The sequence below is a fragment of the Echinops telfairi genome, unplaced genomic scaffold (genome assembly GCF_000313985.2).
Source record: "Echinops telfairi isolate 266 unplaced genomic scaffold, ASM31398v2 ScPeMD7_7458;HRSCAF=8496, whole genome shotgun sequence".
NCBI classification, from domain to species: domain Eukaryota; kingdom Metazoa; phylum Chordata; class Mammalia; order Afrosoricida; family Tenrecidae; genus Echinops; species Echinops telfairi.
The window spans coordinates 21,994,843-22,004,571 of NW_022111358.1; the positions used below are offsets into that span (position 1 = coordinate 21,994,843).

The following is a 9,729-nucleotide window of genomic DNA, read 5'->3' on the forward strand; positions in this document are numbered from 1 at the left end:
AGGTGAGTGGAAATACCATGGCTTGGGTCAGGTGCTTCCTAGTTCTCTAAGTAGCGTCCTTGCTCGTCACTACTTTAAAGAGGTCTAATGCAGCAGATTTACCCAATGAAATACATAGTCTGGTCTCTTGACTGCTCCTTCTATGAGTATTGATTGTGGGTCCAAGCAAGACAAAATCCTTCACAACTTCCATCTTTTTTTATTTATCAGGATGCTGCCTGTTGGTCCAGTTTTGAGGATTTTGGTTTTACTTACATTGAGCTGTAATCCCTACTGAAGACGACACTCTTTGATCTTCATCAGAAAGTGCTTCAGGTCCTTGTCACTATGGGAGACGTCGTAGGAAATAACTTTTAGCCAGGGGAATGTGACTGGGTTATATCTTTAACACACGTGTGTGAAGGCCTCCCTCCACGAGAGTCTGACTCCCAGACTCTTAATTATGAGCGGAGAGAATTTGCCCACATACACGCTCTTCCTGGTTCCCAGTTCCTCACAATACACTTAACTCATTTGAGAAAAAAATGATATACCAAATACTACCTAGTAATATTCCATGTATAAAAAACAGTAGAGAAAGTGGGCATTCTGTTTATTTACAGAGACGCTTTGCTAGGACCTGAGACTACAGACACAGCCTCTAACCTCGTGGTGCCTACTATCTATTGGGAGGGACAGTCATTGCAAACAATAAGCAGCCTCTGCTTAAGACGATTCCCTCTCCTGGCGGCTGTGTTTGAAAGGGCAGTTTCCTTCCTTCTGTTCAGATTGGGGTATCAGAACCTGGAGAATTGCTTCCGTTTTAAAGCATTGCCTCATGCCCTTTGCAGTATGTACTTTTTCCACTCGATGGGTCCCTGGAGCAGGTGAAGAGCCTTTTCCCAAGCTCTTTAGCACACGTATCCATCAAACACTCTCTGGACACCTGCTCTTGGACTGGTCCTTCTTGGACCTGGGTGTGTAAAGATCTATAGGACGTCCTGTGATTGACCCTCAGAGCTCTGGATACTGGGGGGAGGGAAGGTAAACGGCTAACACCCCGCCATGCTTTCAGGACCATGGGGTGTGCTTGGCGCTCCCAGTCTCAGCGCACGGGAGGCCACCTCGGGCAGGCAGTGCCCTAAGTCAGTCCACACGCTTCGTAAGATTCTGAAAGTGAAACAAGGTAAGAAACGGCGTTTTAGGGAAAAGCAACGTGACCAAAGGCCTAGGACTAGGGAACCTTTTTTTCTGCCAAGGGCCATTTAAATACATGTTTATGACATCATTCTTGCACCATACAAAAATCATCATCTCCAAAATGAGCCTGCTATATTTGGTCAGTCATGCAATTAATTCCCTCCTGCAATTAATTCCCTCCTGTGATGGCTGGAATGCCTTCTCTTTGGTGCGGTATATGATGTTAGCTGGCATTCATCAATGTCCGAGGACCTTCTTTGACCTTTGAATGGGAAGTCCTCGCCCCTGGCCTACAGGTTTGGAAGAGAGAAGCTCACCGAAGTAAGAGGAGCTTGGAAGTGGGGAAGACAGAAAGGACCGAATTCTGGAAAGTCTTTAATGCCAACTGGGAGTTTAAGTTTTACCTAAAGACACTAGAAGCCCATGAATGACTTGAAATTATTGCAGATGAGGGAGAGGTGGGCCTAGTAGGAGCAGCGAAGACACTAGGGAGTGTTCAACCTTGGGGGTGCGGTACTCCATCTCCTTCCATCATTTCTCTGAGACAGCCCGGGCCTTGCATCCAGCAAAGGGCTCCGTGTTTGCACACTTGAGTGAAGTCTCTTTTCATTGCCTCTGGGACGCAGCCCAGGCCTCGCAGAGAGCAGTGGGTCAATGTTTGCCAAATAAACGTGGGTTTGAACACAATGGAATCTTTCCCTTTTTATAAAGGGCAAAATGCAAAAGCTGTCCTCTGCAGACAAGTCCTCCCCTGCTCCTAAAGTGAGGTGGGAAATAATAAAAATAAACAGATCTGTTAACCGTAGCAAGTCTTATAAAAGGGCAGTGTTCAGACTCCTGAAAAGCCCAGCAGGGAGCACCTGGATTTGGGGGAAGAAGGCCTTGCTGGGTGAGCTCTAGGGAGATGAGCCTGGAAGTGGAGGCAGGATATCACTGGTGAGAACTGGGATTCGTGCAGTGTTCCAGGCAGAGGACTGAGCCCAGGGAAAGGCTCAGAGGCCATCAAAGGCATGACCTGTATCAGAACTGGCCAGCTCCACAGTGAGCAGAGTGGAGAGTGCGGAGACAGAGTGGTCCCAGCGCAGCCCAGAACTGGGAGCCAGATCATGGAAGGCCTGCTGGGCTGCATTGAACGTGTGTAGATGGAGTGCCTAGGGATCAGGTGGGGATAGAAAGCCACAAGCGTGCCGTCTTCCTTGGGGGTCTGGGAAGTACCTGGAGATCATCGAGCTGGTGAAGCAGTCTGAATGGTCATTGGAGACACTCTGTGGTTAGACTTCAGATCAGGACCTGGGACTCCGTGACAGCTTTGGCTCCTGGCACTAACTCACTGTTGTGTTTCTTTAACTTTGAGTCACAATTGCCCTCCTGGCCGCTAATTTCCTCCGAAGGTGCTATTTCTGATTCCTTACCTGTTGGGTTCTTTTAAAACATCAAGATTGGTAAAAGATGAAGGTCATTACATCTATTTGCAACCCCATGTGGTCCAGCATCAAGATAGAATTAACTGGTTTTTTTGGTGTGTGTGTGTGTTTTAATGGTCCATTTGCTTTAGAAAGGCTCATGTTAGCAAAAGATGTGAGTTCTCTTCTTTTCCCAATAATCTTCCGATGAAAGGAAGCAGGCTGGATGGTGAGGGGTGCCTTCCAATCTAAGATAGCTTGCTGGGGAGTAATTGGTGCCTGAATTAGTTTTCTACTGATGTGTAACAAATTACCACACCTTTAGCAGGTTAAAACAATACATGTTTATTGGCTCATGACATGGCTTAGCAGGGTCTGCCCCTAAAGTCTCACAAGGCTGCAAAGGGTGGTTCGGGTGAGCAGCATTCTCTTTGAAAGCCTGGAGTCATCTTGTAAGGCCAGTTCTGTCCTCAGCAGAATTCTCTTCTTAGTTTCCGAGAGGCTGCAGTGCTGAAAGGGGTCGCTGGCTTCTTCAGGGCCAGTTCTGCTGCAAAGGGCCTCGCTTGACATCTCTCCTTTTATGGAAAGGTTACTCCTAGACTTTTTTTTTTTAAAGGATCAGGTCTATCCAGGATAATCTCTCCCTTTTGAGGAAATTAATTACATTTGCCTCTTCCCGTCATCTTTTCCACATGGCGCACCTTACTGGTGACAACTGGACCAATAAACAGCATCATGATAAACAGATAAAAGATTCAACTTGTCAAGGACTTTATATTACCGAATCCATATTCAATATTCATGGAAACAGCAATCAAGAAATTAAACAAAGCATTGAATTGGAACATTTTGCGGCAAACGTTTTCTTTAAAGTGTTACAGAGCAAAGAGATCACTTTGAGGACTGAGGTGTGCTTGACACAACCAAGCCATGTTTTCCTGTTTTGGGTTTTGTTCGGTCGCCTCATTAGCATGTGGAAACATGTAGTGACCAATGAGGCTGGGAGAAGAATTGACGCACTTGAATCACCTCGTATTGGCGAAGAAGGACTGAAATCACTGCGGTCCGGCAGAAGAACAAACACATTTGTCTTAGAAGAAGTACAGCCAGATGTTCCTTAAAAGTGAGGCGATTGGGACTGCATGGACTTTGGATCCATTATCAGGAGAGGAGCGTCTCTAGAAAGGACATCGTGCTTGGGAAAATAGAAGGTTAGGGGGAAAAAAGAGGGGGAGAGGGAGAGCCTCAACGAGTAAGATCAACACAGTGGCTACAACAGTGGGTTTAAACCTAATAACAACTGGGAGGATGGTGCGGGACCAGGCAGTGTACTTTGTTCCTGTGTACAAAGGGTCACTGTGAATCAGAACGGATGTACCAGCACCGAATACAAACAGCCACCATGGGCTGCCCTCTCATCACATTGATAAATCCTGTCTAGACTCCAGGTGGAGGCAGTTACACAGGGTGTACCCACCAGGGGGTGGGCACTTGGGGGCCTCCTGGAATCAGTCTATAATAGTACCCCCAGACCCCCATCTATAATAAGGTGGCCAGACATCCCACTTTTGGTGGGACAGTCCCGATTTTTAACAATTTGTCCCGTGTCCCGCGGCATTTTAAAAAAGTCCTCACTTTTGGAAAGAGCGCATGACAAGCTAGGGTCTACAGTTTTTGGCTGCCATGTGGCTGTTTTGCCAGGATGTGAGTTTTATCACTGGTGTCCCTCTTCACCAATGTTAAAATCTGGTCACCTTAATCTATAATGTTGGCATTAATTGTCATGGCATTGATTCTGACTTACAGTGACCCCATGTGTGAAAAGTAAAATTGTTGCCAAGAATTCCAAGACCTGGATCTCTCAAAAGCAAATGTCCAGGCATAAATTCGGCAATGGCATTGGGTGGATTCCGATTTCCAACCTTTCAGCTAGCAGCCAAAATGGTAATCATTCTTAGCACTCAGTGTAGTAGAAACCTCATAAAAGACTGCGAAGATGCTCTAATCTCAGCTGACCCAGGATGGCATTTAAAAATGAAGTCAGCATGGTTTTAGCCCCAACATCTTCAAAGTGAGAAATGAAAAATAGGGTTTCTTGTGTTGGCTATTGCTTTCACTGCCTTTACAGGAAAGGTGTCCTCAGAAGAAAATCAAAGCAAGTCCTTCAACCCCTCAGATTTCTGAATCAACATTCCCAAATGCATAATCTGTGATGGGGGTGAGAGAGAGTAAAGCAATGACCTCACAAAACTCAACAGATGCGACTCCTAACTATGGGGTTTCTTAGGGCTGTCAACAGGTTAACACAAGCCATGGTTAGAAATATGAAGGCTGTCCACAGCAGCGCCTCTCCTAAGCCAGCGGTCAAGTCTCTGTCCAGTTCTCAGCCCCTCAGTCACTGTGGACCTGAACACCCAGTCTGTTCGGCCTCACAATGGTATAGCTTCGGTACGGCTCCGCTGCTCTGTCTCTTGGTCTCCTTGCCGCAGCCTCTGGTCTGGTGTGCTGTGCCCTCTGGTGCCTCTGGCCCTGCCCTTTACCACTTCAAGCAGGTGAACCTGCTTTACGGGTGCTTCTTCTTCCTTGATGGCCCTGGGGTTCTCTGTCTCCCTGCTTCTTAGCCAGCTCTCTCTCTTTTTTTTTTTTTTCAGAGTTCAGTCTGGTTTATTGAGCACATCACAAAAGAGGGTTTAGTCAAAAAGACCAAAGCCCATGTCATCGTCAGATTCTTCAGACTCTTCCTTCTTGGCTTCCACTTTCTTCTCCTCACCTGGGGCAGCAGCGGTGGAGGGTGCAGGTCCTCCGGCTGGTGCGGCACCAGCAGCTGGGGCAGGGCCATCAGCCCCTACATTACAGATGAGGCTCCCGATGTTGACGTTGGCCAGGGCCTTGGCGAACAGGCCAGGCCAGAAGGGCTCCACGTTGACGCCGGCGGCCTTAAGGAGGGCGTTGATCTGTCCGCCGTGTAGGTCACCTCGTCGTCGTGCAGGATGAGGGCCGAGTAGATGCCGGCGAGCTCGGAGACGGAGGCCATGGTGCGGGAGTCCTGGGCTGGCGGCTGCCGGGCGCGGTGCTAGTCGCCAGATGAAGTGAGGGCCTCACCCCAACGCGGCACCTTAACAGCAGCTGAGGAAAGAGCAGCCAGCTCTCTTACAGAGAGGTGTGGTTTTTGTTCTTTCAGCAGACCACATCCCCAAGGAAACAGGAGTGGTGACTCGGTGCACACCCTCTAGCAAGATAGAGACTCAGAATACATTTCCCATTAATTCTGTCCACTAGCATTACAGAGAGCTCCCTCCTAGATGGGATTATAACCACAAACAGAGGCTGGAGTTTACAATACATCACACACATACACACACACACACACACACACACGGATGGTGACTAGATGGACCGTATTAATTGGCTACATCTCACATTGACAACTGGAATTTCTCACACTAGACTATCTTCCGAAGTCCTCAAAAGCCCGACCATATGTCTCACTTTGTAAATATATATACACACGCATAGACCATAACTTTTGAGAGCATATTTTAATTTTTCTAAAAGTAAAAATTTAAAGAATCCTGTGACATATTGTGGCACAGTGCAGTACACTTTTGGCTGCTAACCGCAAGGTCAACAGCTCAAAACCACCAGCTGCTCTATGGGGAAAAGATGAGGCTTTCTACTCCATTAAAGAATTTAAATGATTTAAAAAAAAAAGGAATTCCAAAGATTAGATCGGAGCTTGATAGGACTCCTTATGGGTTTATTCTCCAGAGAGAGGGACGACTCAAGACAAGGAGGTGACAATGTTACCTAACTCAAAGGAGCAATGTCAGTAAGTTGTGCATGTTGAAATGATTGAATTCGTGCAGATTCTCAACAACAGTATCAGAAGAAATAAAATCCAGAAGTGGAAAAAGAGAGTCACTCTTTGAGAACTCAGGCCCGTCTACCCTGTCCCAGGAGGGTCCATTCAATGCCAGTGAGTTTGGTTTATTCATTTATTTGGTGGCACATGGTTTGGTCAAGGGCGTAACCACCTCATATTGATTATTTCTAAAAGCTAAAACGTCACATGTTCTTTTATTTGCAGTCCTTACTTAGTAATCAGTTGCATTTTCTTCAGGAAGAATGGGTAGGTGGTTGTTGGACAAATGAATACTCTCCTTTGCACTGTGCTTTTGTGATTGCACATCCTCCTCTTTGGGGCCATGGACGCAGCAGGGAATAAAGGAACAGTCTCCCTAGGCAGGCCCTCTGCTAGCCAACCGTGAAGCCATAGGCAAGTCACTTATCATTCCAAGTTCTTGATTTCCTCATGTATAAAATCAGGGCATTGAACCACATGGTTTTCAAAGACCCATTTCAGCTCTTGTATTCTCTGAGCATTAGCTAATATGATGGAAGATTGGCTTGGGAGATATACTGTACAGTACTTAGCAGCATTAAGAAATAGAATATTGATTTTATTCGCAGGATAATTTTATTATGTGCTCACTATCAGGCTTTGGAGATGGAGGCAATGCTGAAAGTACCTCTCTAGATTTCTGACTTCTCATCTCTACGAGAAAGCAAACAGAACTACATGGATTTATTCTCCTCCGTGGAGGATGGTGATGTTATACTGACTCGCCCTTCTTTATAAATACTTTCAGTTATAGTTTCTTTCCCAGACATGGGGATGTGTAGAGCTTCAAATTTACTCGTAGTCTGGTATGTGCCAGACATCCACGGGGGGACACAAATAAGAATAAGCCACAGCTCCCAGTCACGTTTAAAACAAACATCTAAATGGGGATAACCATTTGCACGATGAAGGATGTGATACAAGTGTGGTGGCACAAAGGAGAACAATGAACTCCCCCTTCCATGTCAGGGAAGGCGTTCAGATAGGTCTTAAGAGATCGAGCCATCTGCCAGGTGGACACGACAGAAAAGATCATTGCTGGTGGGTTTCATGAAAGAAATCTGACCTACTGTGAAATAACAGATTGTAAACGGATTGATCATGTTGTCTGTGGCCGTCTCTATCCTTACTGTGCTTGAGAGCTATGGAGTAGAAAGTGCAGTGAACTTGGGAGATCCTTGGATTGTGAGCCCTCCACCCCTTGCCAACTGTGTGCTGCTTGCCAATCACTCAACTTCTTGGAGCCTCGGTTTACGAATCTGCAAAAGAAGGACAGTAAGACCTATGTCACAAGGCTCTTGTGATGTTCACATCCTAAAATGGACCTAGATGTGTTTTATGGACCATGAAAGCTTGTAAAGAATTACTATTTTTTTTGTTATGATAATTTATGTTAGAGTATTAGATTTCAAGGAAGGACCCTGTGCAGATGTACCACTAACCTAGGATCCTTGTCATCCTTCTAATCCAGGAGAGCACCGTAGCCTTTGGAAGGCGTGTGGGCAGCACATGGTACATCTAAATACAACTTGAGTGCAGCCTGCACATGCTCCTCCCCAGAGAATATCCATTTGGGTGAGGCTCAGTCATCCAATATGGAATGCCCCAGGAGGGTGAGATTTTACACCAAGTTTCTCAAAGGCATGATTTTCCTGGTGTCACAAACGAATTCCTAGCCCAGTAATATACATGCATAAGCCAATTGAGCACTTAGAGGTACTGCTAAAACCGAGTGCTTCATGGGGTGGTGCAGGGGGAGCGGTCCTGCGGGCTGAAGGCATCAAGGGCCCACCTTGTGTGTAGAGAGTTTAAAAGCAGGAATGAAACCGACAGAATATTTGGTGAACTCTATCAACCTTGTATGTTTGAATTTCAAGAAAAATGTCAGGTAAAACACTCCTTTCAGACCAAAGTTTGTAGTTGGTGTAAGCTCTAAATAATTGCTGCGGTGACTGGTGCATTTTGGTAATATATACATATCTGTAGTCTTCAAATTAGTATGTTTTTGTTACCTTCTAATGAACATTATATTCTCCAGGGAATTTAGTTCTGTCAACTCTTAGTTGTTCAGTCAGCCTCTAACCCACAGGAACTCAGCCACGTGTGTGTTCCGAGGGGAAATTTCTGAGGATTCAGAATTGATGGATGTCACCAACTTCCGTGGTGCTATCTGTTCCTCTCTTTAAACAGCCAGCTCAAAATAGACAGCGTTACCACTGGGATGATAAAAGCAAAGCGCGACAACATGAATTACATTAATTATGTTGTCTATGTGACTATTTGGTGTTTTTTTTATTTTCTTTTTAACATTTGAAACGGAAGCAGTGTGAGTTACAAGGTATAATAGTTTTGTTGGTAAGTGCCATTTTCAGTTCATACGTGAAATATTTGATTGGATCTAGGCGCTGCCTTTAAAGCTGAAATTTCTTTTTAAGTTGTTTGCTCTAGAACAAAAGAAAAATGATTGTGGCCAAGTACGATATGAATATTACTACAAGTAATTGTGTTGTTTGGAGGAAATGAAATTGTACAAGGTTTGGTAGAAACTTCTTGCTTGGGGAAAAAAGACGTGTGTGTGGGAGTGGGGGTCGGGGGTGTGTGTGTGGGAGATGTTATAGAATGTAAGAGGGGACTGGTGAAACTTCCATTTTCATTCTGTTTGTGAATTTAGGTGGCCTAACTCTTTGCCCATCTGTGTAAAAAACTGTATGAGATGCATTTGAGGGAGTTGGTATAATGCTGAACTGGGAGTCTGTTGACCTCCTTCTAGTGCTGTTTCTGATCCAGGGAACTATGTATTCTTAGGAGTCACATAGCCCCTTGGATTCTTGCTTCCTCATCTTAAAATGTAACACTCGCCCTGGATCAGTGCTCATCCCTGGTTCCCAGGTCTTCTTTTGAGTCTCCCCCTTCCACTAGGAATGCAGCCTGTGTGTAGGGCATAGCAGGCAGTCTTGGACTCTGCATGGCGGTGAAGAGAAGGGGGCTTACTGAAGGAAAACCAGCTGAAGCTGGGGCACCGCACGAGCGCCCAGTGGACTCTGTCTTCCGGGAAACAATCCTGAGCTCTTCCATCCCGTTTAGCAGCTCTTTCTGCACATCCGTTTCTCAGCTCCTTCTTGAAGGCCTGCACAAACACTCTCCCAAAGCACACTGCATTTTCTTCACATGCTTCTGAACACAGTACAGTGAACCCTCGCCACTTCGCACTTCGACTTCCGCGGCTTCACTCTATCGCGGTTTTTG

General features: G+C 45.8%; 1 protein-coding gene and 1 pseudogene across 2 annotated transcripts in view; one reads left to right on the top strand and one right to left on the bottom strand.

The window, feature by feature from the left end:
* The window catches only part of CA10 (carbonic anhydrase 10), a 599,575-nt gene that overhangs the window by 104,523 nt on the left and 485,323 nt on the right, over positions 1–9,729 (top strand). The gene's annotated exons all lie outside the window — the stretch shown is intronic.
* On the bottom strand, positions 5,222–5,690 carry LOC101641003 (annotated as a pseudogene).